Raw genomic sequence first — 16,054 nt, forward strand, 5'->3', positions numbered from 1 at the left:
TGTACACAGTTTTCCCCAAATGTATGCATATAGCATAAGCTTTGATAGACTATGGAAAAAGAGGACATAAAGTAAGGAAATGAGAAGCTCTGCAGAGGAAAGCCAAGTCAGACCAGTAATCTTACTGCTTAAGTTGCCACAACATAGGGATCCACTTGTGGACACTGGAAAACTCCATGAGTATTTGGGAACATTTGGCTGAAATCAAGCCTAAATTGGGCATAACTGACTGGCTGCTCTATTTTTCTCTTTGAGCCAGCTCAGATACAGACTTCCTTTGATCCAGTTCAAAGGGGGAACTGTGGGATAGATGTGGGCATAGCATCCATCTGAATACTCAGAGCCACTAAGCTCCTCCTCCTTTTTCATCCTTTAAATGGCTTTTTCCCCTTTTCCATTTGAACTGTGCTGTAGTGCTATAGTTTTCATTTGGGAATGGGAATGGGGAAAGGGGAGTTGCTGGGCTATGGTATAGGGGTGGTAGTCTACAGGGAGGGTCTGGAGATGTCCCACTTTTACAACTGATCTGAAAGACCAGTTTCCATGAAAAAATGGCTGCTTTATGTAGACTTTATGACACTGTACCATGCTGATGTTCCCCCACATCCCAAACCCCACCCTTTCAAGGTTCACCCTCGAAACCCAGTCATATCCCAACGCAGAGCTGACAACCCTAGTATAAGAGGACACACTGAAATCATGGTGAAGTAAGCTCTGGGTTGGAAAACGTCTGGAGTCAGTGGAGTTTGGGCACTGGTGTATTAGGGTGGAACAAGCCAGGGTGTGAGCCCTAGGTGCTACTTGCCTATGGGCACCAAGGCTACCCCTTTGCAAAACAAGCAGCCACTGTTACTCAGAGGGCTGGTCTACCTGCCATTAGGCAGCAGTGGATAGACCTAACCTATGTGGAGACCAGGTCTACCAATTCTTCTTAAAAGCAGGCAGATGAGCCCTCTGGAGAGCTAGTTAACGGCAGTTGAAAGTAATGGTTAAACCTGGCCTCCATGAAGGCTAGGTCTACCAATTCTTGTTAATGATGGGTATACAAGCCCTTCAGAGAGATGATTACCTGTGATCAAAAGTAATGGGTAGATCTGGCTGCTGGAGTGCTGGTCTTCCAAGGTGGGGAAGATTTACCGCATTTTGTGAGTGAGATGCCATTTCAGTACTTCCCTAGGTACCATTTTCTGCTGTTTTGATTTTTTTTGTGCTTGTGTACCCCCATTATCCCTTAATAAAATGGTTAAACTTTATTCACTCTCCTGTTAGTTTCTTGTAAAAGCTGACTCTCATATACATAGGCAATCAAGATTTCAAGCTTGCCCAACCTTTTGCTAGCCTAGAGTCTGCTCCTGCTAATTCCCCACTCTAAAAGGGAGTGATTCCTCACAACTTTGGGTAACAGTTGGGTCCTAGTGCCTACCTTGTTCTTTGCGCCCCCTCCATTTGAATGCAACCCCCCCTCACCATTCCCCCTTCCACCCTCTCTTCAGCCCAAACACCAAATCAGGTCTGACGGGATGGTGGTGGCAAGCTGCCCTGCCAGGCCTGGCACAGCCTTCACATCCCCTCCCCCCACCCAAACACAAAGCCAGACCCACCACTGTTCCTGCCCACCCACCTCTCCACAACACACCACTCAGTTGCCCTCCACTGTTCCTGCTCACCTGCCCCCCCCCCATCACTTCCATGCCCCCTGCTTCTGGTAAGTTAAACTCTCTCTGGGGCAGCAGGGGGGGGGCAGCCTACACCACTGCAAATGCCCAAGTTAATGCTCATAGTAATTCAGAACAATTTTCTACTGCAGAAGAGCTCTATTCTCTCTTCTGCAGCACCACTACTGATTGTACTTAGATCTTTTGGTGGAAAAAGATATAGATGACTTACTCTAGAAGACTGGGTTTGCAGTGCCCTTCTATCAATCAATCCTCTTACCATTTTATCATCCAGGTTTGTATTTGCAGGTGGGACACAGGAATATAAATTGCATGCTTAGGCAAATGAAATTCAAATTGTGCTATAATAATGAGACCTTTAAATGGTGGGAATTAATTTGCCCAGGACATTTTTCATCCTTTTCAGTTCAACTATCACACTGTGGGAAGTCTGATCACCAAAAGATAATTACTGTAGGAAGCCAAGTCCCCGCGTGCATAGTACATAGCAGCATGTAATCATTTCTTGAAAATTAAATGGCAGCACAGATGATGAAGTGTTTAATGCTCTCATTATGCAAACAATATCATAGTAAATGTGTGGACAGAAATAATGATGGCAAATAAGGAATTTTTCCACCTTATAGCTCTGTGTCCAGAAAGAAAAAACCCAGTTTAAAATTTCTAGGGTTGTACACCAAGTGATGATTATTAGGTGACTGATGATTCATTTTTGAACCCAATTAAGAAACTAAACATTTTAAAAAAATCTATGTATTACCAAAATCTCAATGCATGTACCTTTTTTGAGATACTGAAAGAAAAGTGATACAACTCACTATTTAATCAAAGGGAAGACCATGACAATTTTTTTCACTCCCAAATACATAGTAAAATATCCCAAAACCAAAAGATATATCCATAAATCTAAAGACCAAACAAAACAAGATGCTGAGAACTATGATTGAATCTCCTGTCTTCCCTAATGGAACAAATACTAGTTCTAAGTAACTGGCAAAATTAAAAGAGTTAAACCTGCCTTATCATAGACTAAACCAAACTAAGGGTCCCCATGGCTGCCATTGACCCATATTGAGAGACAGACCACTTAATCAGCTTTCATTACATTACTGCATTTTCATGGTATCGGAGTAAATGGGATCTTGAGTCCTAAAACCACACTTCTACATCTGCATGAACTCCCTATCCTATTTGTTTATTTATTTAACTTCAGTTATAGCCCATTATTAGGAGAATCCTTCTTTTAAATAAAAGGATGATCAGAAATATTTGGCATTCAGGAGGCTTTCTGAACTAAAACTTAAAAATAGTTTTATTTGTTGCTTTTTGTGGAATTTAAGTCAGGTTAGCAATTCTTTGTAACAGGAAATGTAGATTGTAACAGAGGAACAGAATTGAGAAATTTAAGATGGCAAAGTTCCAGAGCCATAGCGAGGGGGAACTGTGCCTTAGGCACACGGGCACTCTGCGCCACTGCCATGCCCCTGCCCTGCCCCTGCCATGCCCTGGAAAGCCCTTGCCGTGCCCCCACACCAGCATGCACCCAGTGCATCACGGGGGGGGGGCCTTCCCCCTTGGGGCTGCACCACTGTAAAGTTCAATTGGTATATTGTACTTCTAAATGTATCAAGGCGGTTCACATGCAAGTATTTAAACCTTTATTTTCTACTTAGAGCATTTTATCCTGACAGTCACTGATTTGTTTCTTAAACTTAAGCTGCTTTTATACTTTCTTAAATTTAAACTTCTTTCTTTCACAGCACTTTAATTGTGAGAGTTAGGAACATTAACACTCTTTCCCAGTTTGTTATTCAAACTGGCCTTGGATCACTCATTTTACAAGAGCTACCGTATTTCCATTAAACTCTTAGCAATAACTCTATCAACCTTGGAGTTGTTTTCCTAGATACCTGATTATGGGTTCTGTACTGTATTCCTTTTCACTCCTGAAAAGAAATCCTCCACCAGACAGTTCACAGATAGCTGTTTCCGAATTCTGTCTGCTAACTTCTCTTACAGTCAACTGTCAGACCTAATCAGTCATTGCCACTCTCAGAATTCTATTTGAACTCCCTGGCTCATTCCGCACATGCAGAATAATGCACTTTCAAATGGTTTTCAGTGCTCTTTGAAGCTGTGCGGAATAGCAAAATCCACTTGCAAACAGTTGTGAAAGTGGTTTGAAAACGCATTATTTTGCGTGTGTGGAAGGGGCCCCTGTCAATCACAGGAGTTCTCTGATAGGGACAACTCTTTGGAATGCTTCAGCGTCTATGGCACAAACCAGCTGAGGTCGTCCCAGTGGCAATCAGCACGCTGGGTGCCATCCCAAAAACACTAGGGCAGCACTTGAAACATCTTCAAATTGACAAAATTAACATATGTCAAATTCAGAAGGCAGCCGATACATTACAACTTCCTAGGTTTCTGGGTGAGGCTCGAATTGTAATGAAGGCCAACAACCAGCTAAAGATCTGGCAGCTGTGAAATCTACAACAACAACATCAACAACAATAATAAAAACAATATTCAGGCTCTTTTTAAGAACAAAGGTTAAACAAAAAGGGCAAGGAAAAGTACAGTTCGTGCTCTTTACCAGCTCATCGTCCAGCACATTGTTCTGTGTGTGTGCATGCACATGCACATATATAGGTTAGCGCCTAGCCATGGTGGCGAACCTTTGGCACTCCAGATGTTATGGACTAAAATTCCCATCAGCCCCTGCCAGCTTCAGTGCTGATTAACCCGGTAATAATCCCAGTGTAAAACATTCTGACTATTGGTTAGATTCAATGATCCACTGGCTCAGAAAGTGCAGGTCTTTGCAATATTTCCTTCTGTTTTCCTCTGCCAGCAGTCCATTCTGACCGCAGGAATCATAATCCACATGGAATCATGATCTAAGTGGATGTGCACTCCCTTGGGAACCCTGATTGGGCAGAATGGCAACATTAAAATGTTTTCAATAAATATAGTAATAGTCAGAAATGGCATAGACTTCACTAAGGAAAGGGGAAAGAGATTAAATTGCTCCCCTCCTGTATGCACAGATCTACTAATGAAAGAGGGAGGGAGGACAATTTTTCCTATTTCTTCTCTTTAAAGTAGCCCCTCCCCAACCCATGTGGCTATTGGTTCACATGGATCCTGTAACTCCAGGAATCAACTTTCCCGGAATCAGAGGGGACATTTTTGGGAATGAAATTGCTGCAAAGATCTGCATAGATTGGGAAACATTAGAGTGACTTGGAAAATTCACAATGGGTCATTGACTATGAGGGCCACTGGTGAGAACAAACTGCCTTTACAGTTGCAAGAAGCAGAGGGAGGCATGCAACATGGATGAAGATGTTTTCTGTAGCATTGCTGCTATCTAGGCCCACTGGATCAGCTAGGGCTGTGGTGGTGAACCTATGGCATTCCAGATGTTCATGGACTACAATTCCCAATGGCCATGCTGGCAGGGGCTGATGGAAATTGTAGTCCATGAACATTTGGAGTGCCACAGGTTCACCACCACTGAGCTAGGGGTTGGTGAGGACCAAATAAGGACAAGCTGCATCTGCCAACTGCAGTGATTGCAGCTCATCCTTGCAGTCCAGTTGGTTTCCTGACTGGCTTCCTCTGCCTCTGGTAGCTATTGTTCATCCTCAGGTGACTGGCCTCCATCCCCCCCCCCCCCGCCCTGCTAATGCCATGTTGGTAAACCTGATAGGAAAAATGTCTATGCACTTTCCTGTGACATCTCCAGCAGTGGCTCCCAGCTTGACATTTCCCAAGCACTGCAGTTCCTGCTTCAGAGCAGGTTGCTAGGGTCAAAAGGTTGAACTTAATCTCTGGTAAGTATACAGGTCTACTTGAAGTAAGAAGGGGCAGATATGAAGGTTTTGAAAGGCTTTTGAGGGTGTCACAGTTGCTTCTCTACACATGCCAGTGTCTTCCACTGACAGATCACTACATCTGGCTCAATACTTCTTAACACTGAAGAAGGAAAGATACCAGCTGATAATGTTATTGAGGCCTTTATCCTTTTCTGATTCTCAGCTGGAATGCTGATGTAGTCACAGTTTCCAGTCAGTCTTTAACAGATGTGTTAATTGTATGCATAACAATTGTATATGTGTGATAAACTTTTTTTTAATAAACTCCACTACAGTATGAATGGAAGTGCTAAGACAATTGTGCCCGTGCAGCCAAGGTAATTGGCCCAGAGTATTATAATACTTAAACATGTTGTGGTGGCAACATCCGAAAACAAACATTTCTCAAGTAACTGGGTCAGTTCTCTAGGTATTGTGTGATAGAAGGTATGTCGTACGTATGACCTCAGGCTGAAGGACCTGCGTATATTTTCAAATAAAAGTGCACTAACAGTTTGACATAAATCTATATGATGCATGTTTTAACAATAGTGTGGGATCACCAAAATGGTTACAAAGGCTCAAGTGAATGTTTACAGAGCTACTTAGAGGTAGGATTTGTGATATTTCAAAGGAGATTTGGGTTATCTGTTTTTAAATAAAGCTGGGATCATTTCTTTTCTCTTTGTTTCAACGCTCTTCAAATAGCTGGTTACATAAATAGATTACCTCTTTTCAGACTATGAAGCATTTCTTATATTTTAAACCTGTACATATATCGGGGGCAGTGATAAACTTTCCACAGAAGTTTATCTCAACAATGACAAATGCAGGAAATCTGGTGAATTAAAAGAAAGGCAACAACTAATCAGTAAAACACAAACTTTATTGAATGTCATGGGAAGAATAAGATTTGACAGTAATTTTGTCTGAGTTTGTTTTCTGCCATAGAGGGAATTATAAAATGAAAAAAAAGCAAAGGTAAATAGGGATGGGGCTTCAGTAAGCCCAAACTAGGAAAAAAACCCCATGGCAATAAAAAGGAACCAAAAAATCCAACCCCCAGAAATACTGATTTTTTAGGCAGTTGTTAAAGGTATTAGTCAAAGGAAGCAGCATTGGTTAGGATAACACTGGGCAGGCAAGCACCTTAATAAATCCATAGTCTTTATAAGGGTATATGGTCCAGAGCTGGAGATGGGAATGCTTTCCAGGGCAAGATCTTTGTGTTTACTTAATCCTGACAGGAAGGGTGTGAGAGACGTTATGCAGGACTGATCTGGAGGGAGAGAACTAAAGACACTGGCCCCTTCCGCACATGCAAAATAATGTGTTTTCAAACCACTTTCACAACTGTTTGCAAGTGGATTTTGCTACTCCGCACAGCTTCAAAGAGCACTGAAAGCAGTTTGAAAGTGCATTATTCTGTGTGTGCGGAATGAGCCATAGTTTTTTCTCCTTGTGGGTACACTGAGCCAATACAAAGAATGGGCTCCCCATTTTGGCACTGCATTGCTAGGCAAGGGTTGACTGAGATGGGTAAAGATACCACTGTCCTCCAAACAGGGTTCCCTTTTACCATGGGTTGATCTGGCAATACTTCAATCCCAGTCTCTCCACCCCAGATTAACACTCTTACTAACACACCACCCCGGCTCTCAAACTAGCTGTTAGTAACAGTTAGTAACAGTTAGTAACAGTTTATCAAGTACTGCTCTCATGATATGCATTATGCATGCAAAACAATTTAAAATGTAATTTAAAATGCAATTCAATATATTCTTTAGAATCAGTAGAAGACTTAGATTTGGTGTCTCATTTTAAGCTGCCCTTTTCCTAACATTTTCATTCTATTCTCTTCCATGGATCTCAGGTAATATTTGTAATTTTCTCCATTTCCCTTCACAAACACCTCCAGAATACATTTGTTGACATAGATTATGATCCCAGGTCTCCCAGTGAGGTTTTATGGCAAAGTGGCTGAACCCAGATTCCCTAGTACTAGTCCAACCACTATACCATACTGCATACTATATAAGGGTTTCATTGAGCAATATGTTTACAGTCTATTTTTCACCCTGGTGGAGGCAATGGCAAACAAGCCTGTAAACACAGTCAAAATGTCATGATGTGAGGTCCTCCCATGGGTCAGTAATGTCTTGGTGCTTGCACAGGAAACTATCTTTACCTTTTACCAGCACATTACCAAACTAAGGTTCCTTCCGCACATGCAGAATAATGCACTTTCAATCCACTTTCACAATTGTTTGCAAGTGGATTTTGATATTCCACACAGTAATATCTAGGTGCAAAGTGCATTGAAGGTGCATTATTCTGCATGTGCAGAAGGGGCCTAAGTCCTCTAAAAGCATGTCCATCTCAGTAAATTTTACTCTAATAACCACATTTATGTTTGTTTTACATGTCCCACTCTTTGGTCCTTTCCGCATGGGCCAAAAGCGACGCCGTCGGGCCGGTAAAACATCGTTTTGGTGGGGACCCTTCGCACAGGCGCTGCTGCCAAATTACTGCAGCAGTGCTCGGTTCCCGCCAAAACGGTGTTTTTAAACCTCGCTAGGGAAGCGAGGTTTTTTGCAAACACTGGCTTCCATTCAGTGCCATGCGAACGGCACCAGGTGGAAGCCAGCGTTTCTCCTCCGGCCCTCCCAAACGCTGCTTACCTCCAGTCTCCTTCTGTCGTGTTGTGGAGGCCAGGAGACACGCCTTCTGGCCTCCGACTCCAGGGTCGTCACTCTGGCCGGGGGGGGGGGTGTCCCCTGGCTTCCACAACATGTTGGAAGGAAATGGGAGGTAAGCAGCATTTGGGAGCGGCGCAGCCTGTGCGAAGGCCCATTTTCACTTGGTGCCTATGAATATAGAAAAAGTAATTCTGACCTCCGACCTATCTCGAAGAACGAGGATGGCAGGGTTCAGGAATACTCCGCTTCGTCCCTGGTGTTGATAAATGCCAGGTCCATTAATAATAAAACCGCTATACTCCAAGATTTTCTCGGAGCCCAGCAGATGGACCTGGCCTGTGTCACCGAGACCTGGGTGCGCGAAGGTGAGACCGTCGCCTTGGGCGAGGTCGCGTCCCCAGGTTTCGCGTGCCTCCACCGGTCACGAACCCGGGGCCGGGGGGGTGGGGTGGCAATGTTCATCCGTGATTCTATCCCCTTCAGGGCTGCCCCAGTCCCGGAGATCTCTGGCATGGAATGTGTCGGTTTTGAGTGGTTGGCCTTGGAGAGGTTGGCTGTTCTCCTGGTGTACCGGTCGCCTAGCGCACCGGGAGACAGCCTGCCGCGGCTGCTGGAGGTGGTGGCAGACTGGGCATTGCGGTACCCTAGACTTATCGTCTTGGGCGACTTCAATGTCCATGTCAACACCGCCTCATGTGCAGCTGCTGCGGACCTAGTGTCATCCATGGCGACACTGGGCCTCTCCTTAGTAAATTCTGGCCCCACCCATGAAGCCGGTCACAGGCTAGATTTGGTCTTCAGGCTGGGGATTGACATGGTCGTATCCTCTGTCGATAGAGTGCCATGGTTCGACCATTACGCCCTGAGGGTTTGGGTGGACTTGCCACAACACTCCCGTCTAGGCGACGGGCTGATTTATGCCCGCCCGCGGAGACTTATGGATCCACTTGGTTTCCTGAATGCTCTGTGGGATCCTGCCCCTGCCGGCACACTCGATGAGCAGGTGGATGACTGGTATTCCCGGCTTTCCGATGCCATCGAGGTTGTTGCCCCCCGGCGCCCTCTGCGTCCCCGTATTCGGCGGGCTCCATGGTATACGGAGGAGCTGAAAACGGGCACTCAGACGGCTTGAGTGATTGTGGAGGAAATCTCGTGACGGAGCTGCGCGAACATCTTATAGGACGCTTATGAAAGCCTATGAGATGGCGACGAAGGAGGCGAAGAGAACTTTCTTCTCCTCCTCTCTCACATCTGCTAGCTCACACCCAGCACAATTGTTCAGTATAATTCGGTCCCTGACCTCCTTATCGGAAGGTTCTGTAAATCATCAATTGGCTATTAGCTGTGAGGCATTTATGAACTTCTTTGCAGACAAAATCTCGTCGCTCCGCCAGGATCTTCCCTCCACTTTGACTACAATGAGTGAACTGGAGGCTCCCTTGCTGTCTTCCGGCCCTTGTTTGGCCCAGTTCTCCCTGCTCTCCGAGGCCGCTGTTGACAGGGCCCTGGCTGCTGTTAGACCTACTACCTGCCCTCTGGATCCGTGCCCCTCCTGGCTTATTAAAACCTGTCGGGCGGAGCTACGACCCCATCTGTTGAATATCATCAATAGCTCCCTTGAGCAAGGAGTTTTTCCGGATGGGTTGAAAGAGGCAGTGGTCCGCCCACTCTTGAAAAGACCAGCGTTAGATCCAGGGGATCTGGCCAATTACCGCCCCGTCTCGAATCTTTCGTTTCTGGGGAAGGTAATTGAGAGAGTGGTGTTGGAGCAGCTTCAGGGCTTCCTGGATGACACATCGGCCTTTGACCCCTTCCAGTCTGGCTTCCGTGCTGGGCACGGGACGGAGACGGTTCTCGTCGCCGTCACAGATACGCTCTGTATGCAGCTTGACCAAGGCGGATCGGCGCTGCTGGTTTTGTTAGATCTTACCACAGCGTTTGATATGGTCGATCACGACCTTTTGACCCACCGCCTGGCCGTTTCCGGGATACGGGGCACTGTCCTTCTATGGATTGCCTCGTTTCTCCGGGACCGTTGCCAGCAAGTGTGGTGCGGGGACCAAGCCTCCCAGAGGTGCCCACTTCAATGTGGGGGGCCTCAGGGAGCGCTGCTGTCCCTGCTATTATTTAACATCTATATGCGACCACTTGCTCAGCTGGTACGGAGCTTTGGGCTGATTTGTCACCAGTACGCTGATGACACTCAGCTCATTCTGTTGATGGAGGGGGAGCTGTCACGGTCCCTGCAGCTCTACAGCATTGTTTGGAGGCGGTCGCTGGTTGGTTACAGCAGAGCAGGCTGAAACTGAATCCATCGAAGACGGAGATCCTTTGGCTGGGTCGCAGGGGGGAAGTGGGGGATTTCCAGCCGCCGGAGTGGGAGGGGACCATTTTGGCGCCGGCCCCCTCTGTCCGCAGTCTGGGGGTCCACCTGGATTCGTCTCTTTCAATGGAGACCCAGGTGGCCCTTGTAACCCGGACTGCATTTTTCCATCTTCGGCAGGCCCGGCGGCTGGCCCCCTTCCTCTCTCAGGCAGACCTGGCCACTGTGATACATGCAACGGTCACCTCCAGGCTTGACTATTGTAACTCGCTCTACGCGGGCCTTCCCTTGCGCCTGATTCGGAAACTGAAACTGGTCCAACATGCAGCGGCGCGTCTGCTCACAGGGGGCGCCTTCTGTGATCATATCCAACCTGTGCTGCACCAGCTGCATTGGCTCCCAGTGGAATTCCGAATCATCTTCAAGGTGTGGGTTTTAACCTTTAAGGCCTTACGTGGCCTGGGACCCTCGTATCTGAGAGACCGCATTACCCCATATGCCCCTACTCGGCCTCTGCAATCAGCAGAGGCCAATTTGCTGGCGGTTCCTGGCCCCTCTATGATGCGGCTGGCCTCCACACGGGCCAGGACCTTTACGGCCCTGGCCCCAGCCTGGTGGAACACTCTCCCTCCAGCTGTCCGGGCCCTGCGGGACCTTAGTGAGTTCCGCAGGGCCTGTAAGACCGAGTTGTTCCACCGGGCCTTTGGAGTGTCCAGTTGTTGAGTGGCGCCCCCTTCCCCTCCCCCTCTCCTTCCTCCCCTGCTCTTTTGCACATACCATCTGATGCACTTTACCACCTTATTATCCTCCCAGAGAGGAACCTGACCTCTCCCTTTCTTTTTGCTGGGGTGATCTTAATTGAATTGGTCATAATAGGGCACCTATTATGATATTAACTGCTGTTTTTAAGTAGCTTTTAATGGATTTTAGTATTATATTGTTGTTATCGATTTAATTAATTGTATATGTGAATGTTGTGCACCACCCAGAGCCTCCAGGGGATGGGGCTGTTTATAAATCAAAACAATAAATAAATAAATAAATAAATAAATAAATAAATAAATAAATAAATAAATAAATAAATAATTTGAGTAATGTAGCCAGATTAAGAATTTGATATCCAAAAAAGCTGAACCAAAAACCATTAATATGGACAAATGGAAACACCTTGTAAACATTTTTTTCCTCACTGGCTACAAACAACCAACAAAAAAGAAACTTTTGAATGGAGGTGGGAAAATCTTAAGAAGAAATATTGTTTGTCAGATATGTTTTAACTACAGGTCAGAGCCACTAAGAAATGCTGTAATTTTCCATGCAGGGGGATTACTTTTTCCAAGTCCAATTGCTGATCACTTTATGATCCTGTTCCTTTAATCTCCTGTACTAAAGCTTCTTATTGGCATTGCTGTAAACCTGCAATATGTCTAGCAGAAAAGTGAAATAAAAGAGGACCTGGATTTATGTTCAGGAGAATGAGGCACTCCAATTAGATCACAGGAGCTTCTTCAGCAGAGCATCTCTGAAAGATGCCTGGCTGTCCAGCAATCACAAGCTCAGCAGGGGCCACAAGCCAAAATAATCAGTCTTCAACCACCTGATTTCAGTGGATCCAAGTAAACATACCTAATTCTCTTTTTAATGGTGGCCATTATATGAAAACAGGCTTCACAGATTTGGGGATTTACTTCCACACCAAGTGTGTTTATACTATGACAGACATAAACACATTTATGTGGAAATAAATTAATTCTGCCATCCTGCTGCCATATAATAGGACCAGTTCAGCAAAAAAAACCAACAACTTTGAAGATCCTGTGAAAGCAAATTAATATTAAGTTACTCATGATTGAGTTCCAAGTTGTTTTTAAAGTTGGCTATCTTGATTAAATTCCAAGTTGGTTTTAAGATTAGATCCCTTAGGAAAGTAAATTCTTGTGGAAAACAAATTACTCTCTCATGTCCATGTAATGTGTTTAGTCTAGGGTCTGCACACGGCTAAACCTGTTATTTTGGCTTAACTAGATTCTGGTTAAAATTGGTCTTTTAAAGGGTTCTGTCATCAAGCCTGTGAGAGGTTGATTGTATGCGAAATTAAATTATACTGTAAGAGATGACAGGGGCAGACTAGTCCTTGGGAACCATGATTAGATCACTTAGTTCTCTTTGCTACGCAAAAGGTATCAAACATTCATCTTTAACAGAGGCCTATAAGGAATTCTGCCAGCCTGCCTAGAATTTTTTAAATGTAGCATTTTTAGCACAGAATAGCAAAGATAGATTGTTACATGCCACCAGACTGGCACTCAACTTGGTGCCAAGTTAAGCTGCTAAGGGAATGCTCTCTGTTGTGGCAATTTTCTGCATAACAATCCCCTGTTCAAATTCCTGTGAGCTGCTTTCACAAAGCAGGAATGCATAGAATCCAACTACAAAAAAACTGAAAATTTCAGTCCTTCAAAAAACATATACTAAATAGGAAGTTGAGGTTTAATTCAGAGTAAACCTGCTTAGTCCCATGATAGAAAGATTTTCAATATCATATCAAAAAATGTCAATTGCTAGAATTGCAGTATCTCCTTTTATTAAAATCTGGAAATGTGTCTTCAAAATGCAACACTGTATGAACGGAAGATTAAATTTTTAATGAGCAGGATATCATTGTTCCATAAACCACCAAACTATTTCCTGTATTCATCTTCATCTTCATGTCCTGTTCTGTTTCAAGTAAATAAGCCAATCCAAATGGTTAGGAATGCGGAACATACACTAGTCACCACAAATCCTATCTGGACTGGCATATCTGCTTCAAATGCTGACTTTGTCCCTGCGGCATCAGCAAAGCATTATACACATGATGGATCAATGCGGGGAATATTCCACCCCCTGCTTGAAAGCCATGCACAAACCAGCCCACCTGCCTGCAATGCCATCACCTCATGCTGGCTACCTGGCTCATGCTGTGGGCTGGGGGGGGGGGGGAGGAACCATTGCTACCCATTTTTCTTCTCTCCTTCTTACCTGACTCATGAGGAAGTGCATGGCTATTTTTTCCTTTTCCAAAATGGGGGCCAAGATCTCATCATATAAAATCATGATAGCTTCCCCCCACCTTAAAAACTTATTTTTTCTTTTTGGGATCTTTCTGTAAACCTGGGGGGAAGAGTCCCCAGAAATATTTCTCTGGATATCTGGTCCCATTTTGGGGGCTTCTCTATCCACAGGTGCAAAATTAGATATATAAATATGTATTTTCAGAATTTCCACCAAGTACAGGGACTCCCCAATGCAGCAATCATCAAACTCCAGCCTAACCATTTACTTCCTGGTGTACAAAGTCATAAGTTGCTAAGGGAAGTTGAAGCCATAAGTTGCTAAGGGAATTTACAGAGAACTACTGGTGGTTTCCCAACAACTATAGTGGTTACAGGCAGTGAGGAGTGTAAAGAATTCTGCAAGAAAGTATTGTTCTGCTTTATGTGTTTTTAGGACCTAAACCTCTCCCTCTCTGCACACAAAAAACCCCACCAGCCATCTCTAATATGGGGATAATGTCACTGAAGTTCTATATAGGTTGTCATAAAGCACTTATAATCTCAGCCTTACAAGTTTTCAGTTTGGGGATTTTCTAGTTACTCTCTCAGCCTAAACTCACAGGGTTGTTGTGATAAAAGTAAGGAAGGCAGAAACATGTACTCAAGCCTAAACTCCTTGCAAGAACAGGATAAGATAAAATAGATGCAGCAACATGCCCCCCCCCACCTTCTTCAGTAATATTGGACAGTTTATTTTATTTGAATTATCCATGATTAGCAAAGATCCAGCACAGTCGCCATGTGAATGTATATGCATGTGCTTTGTATGAAGAAAGTTCCAAATCCAACCCCTGACATTCTTGTTTAAAGGTAGAAATGTCTACTTCCTTTATATAGTAGGCCTGACCAAGCCATACTCAAATTACAGGGCTGTGTGTATGCCATTTAGGAGACTTACCAGGCATGGTGATTTGATCCCCTGAGCTACCTAAGCTTTATATTTTGGCACCTTGTGCCTGGACCTCTTCATCTCCATTGTGTTGCTCAGGTGGTAATACTACACATATGGCTGAGGAGATCCTCAGCTTTGTAATACTTTGTCCATCAAGATACACAAATTACATGTCTCCAGGCAAGGTCTCTCTTCAAATAGCTGCTGCTCCTCCCTCCCCCATATGCCTAGACACTTTCTCCTTTCCATCAGTCTCCTACCACACCCTAAGGCATCTAGCTGCCTCTGAGTTTATGTGAACTGGCTGACTGAAGTAATATTCCAGTGTAATGGAACAGACTTAAACTCACTCACCTTTTGCACTGCAAAGGCTAACATTCGAGGCCTTTCTTTCAGCTTTTTAAACTGGGTTCAGTTAGTTATTCTGGCATAGATATTCCAACAATATCAGAGCTTTAGCTTTCAGAAGGAACTCATTCTGATCCCCAATGAGTAGAGGTAGATGAGGGAAAGCCAAGTTGGGATGTTAAATTCACTCCCCTGTCACCTGAACCCTGGTATTCAGGAAGGAAGCCAGGATGCAAATTACACCTGAGAACAGGTACGGCAGTTTTAAAGATGGGTAGCTGTAGATTTCTACAATGAAGCATTTATTCAGGAGGATCAGTGATACAGTGGCATTACAGTAGTCCTTTAAAATGAAGGGCTTTGGGTGTCAACTGATGTTGAATCCTCCTCCAGGAGAGAAAGGGAGAGCCATCTTTATGTACCCTTGACCTGAGGCCAGGAAAGCCCGGGCCACAGGATGACGGCTGAGGCGGAGAGCGACACGCCAAGAGGCTTCAGGCGCAGGATGCAAGTCACGTTACTGCGCGGAAGCGGGAAAGCCCTCCCTGGGTACTGCGCGCTTTCCTGTGCGGAAGCGCCGAGGTGCTCGGATTGCAAAGGGGCGCCCTGCCTCAGCCTGCTCCGCCCTTTCGCTGTCCCGGTCGGGAGGAAAAGGAGTCTCCGCAATTGGCTCCTTTCCTTTGCCATGACACATGCTCAGGAGCCCAGCTGTCTCCCTCCGCTGCTAAAAAGAGAAAACGGGAAGTGGAGCGGGCGGCTGCAGAAAGAGCGCAAGAGACAGCCAGCCGGCGGCAAGACGAGCGCCTTCCGGCACGGCTTTGACGTAGGAACACAATGCATAACCCGGGTGATTTCCTCGTTGCGTAGTAGCTCTCGGCCTGCGAGCCCAGAGAATCTTGCGCCGCGGCGCTAACTTGCGAGGCCTCTTTCAGTTTTTTAAAACAGGGTTCGGTGAGATATTCCGGCTTGATAGTTTTGAGGATCGGCTGTGTGCGCCTTCCAACCATAAAGCATTGTACGTAAACATTCCATCAAAATCTCAAACCCTCTCCTAGGGGGTTGTCAAGCTATAGGCTACTTTCTCTAAAGAAGTCCTATGGAGGCACACTGCAGCGAAGCATTTTAGGCTTTCCCTCGTCCCTCTCTTTTCTCCGATCTAAA

The 16,054-nt window shown here is 45.2% G+C and overlaps 1 protein-coding gene across 1 annotated transcript in view; it reads left to right on the forward strand.

Moving 5' to 3' along the window:
- SGK1 (serum/glucocorticoid regulated kinase 1) overlaps positions 1 to 16,054 on the forward strand; it is a 90,466-nt gene that overhangs the window by 62,005 nt on the left and 12,407 nt on the right. The gene's annotated exons all lie outside the window — the stretch shown is intronic.

The sequence above is a fragment of the Sphaerodactylus townsendi genome, linkage group LG01 (assembly GCF_021028975.2).
Source record: "Sphaerodactylus townsendi isolate TG3544 linkage group LG01, MPM_Stown_v2.3, whole genome shotgun sequence".
Classification (NCBI taxonomy): Eukaryota; Metazoa; Chordata; class Lepidosauria; order Squamata; family Sphaerodactylidae; genus Sphaerodactylus; species Sphaerodactylus townsendi.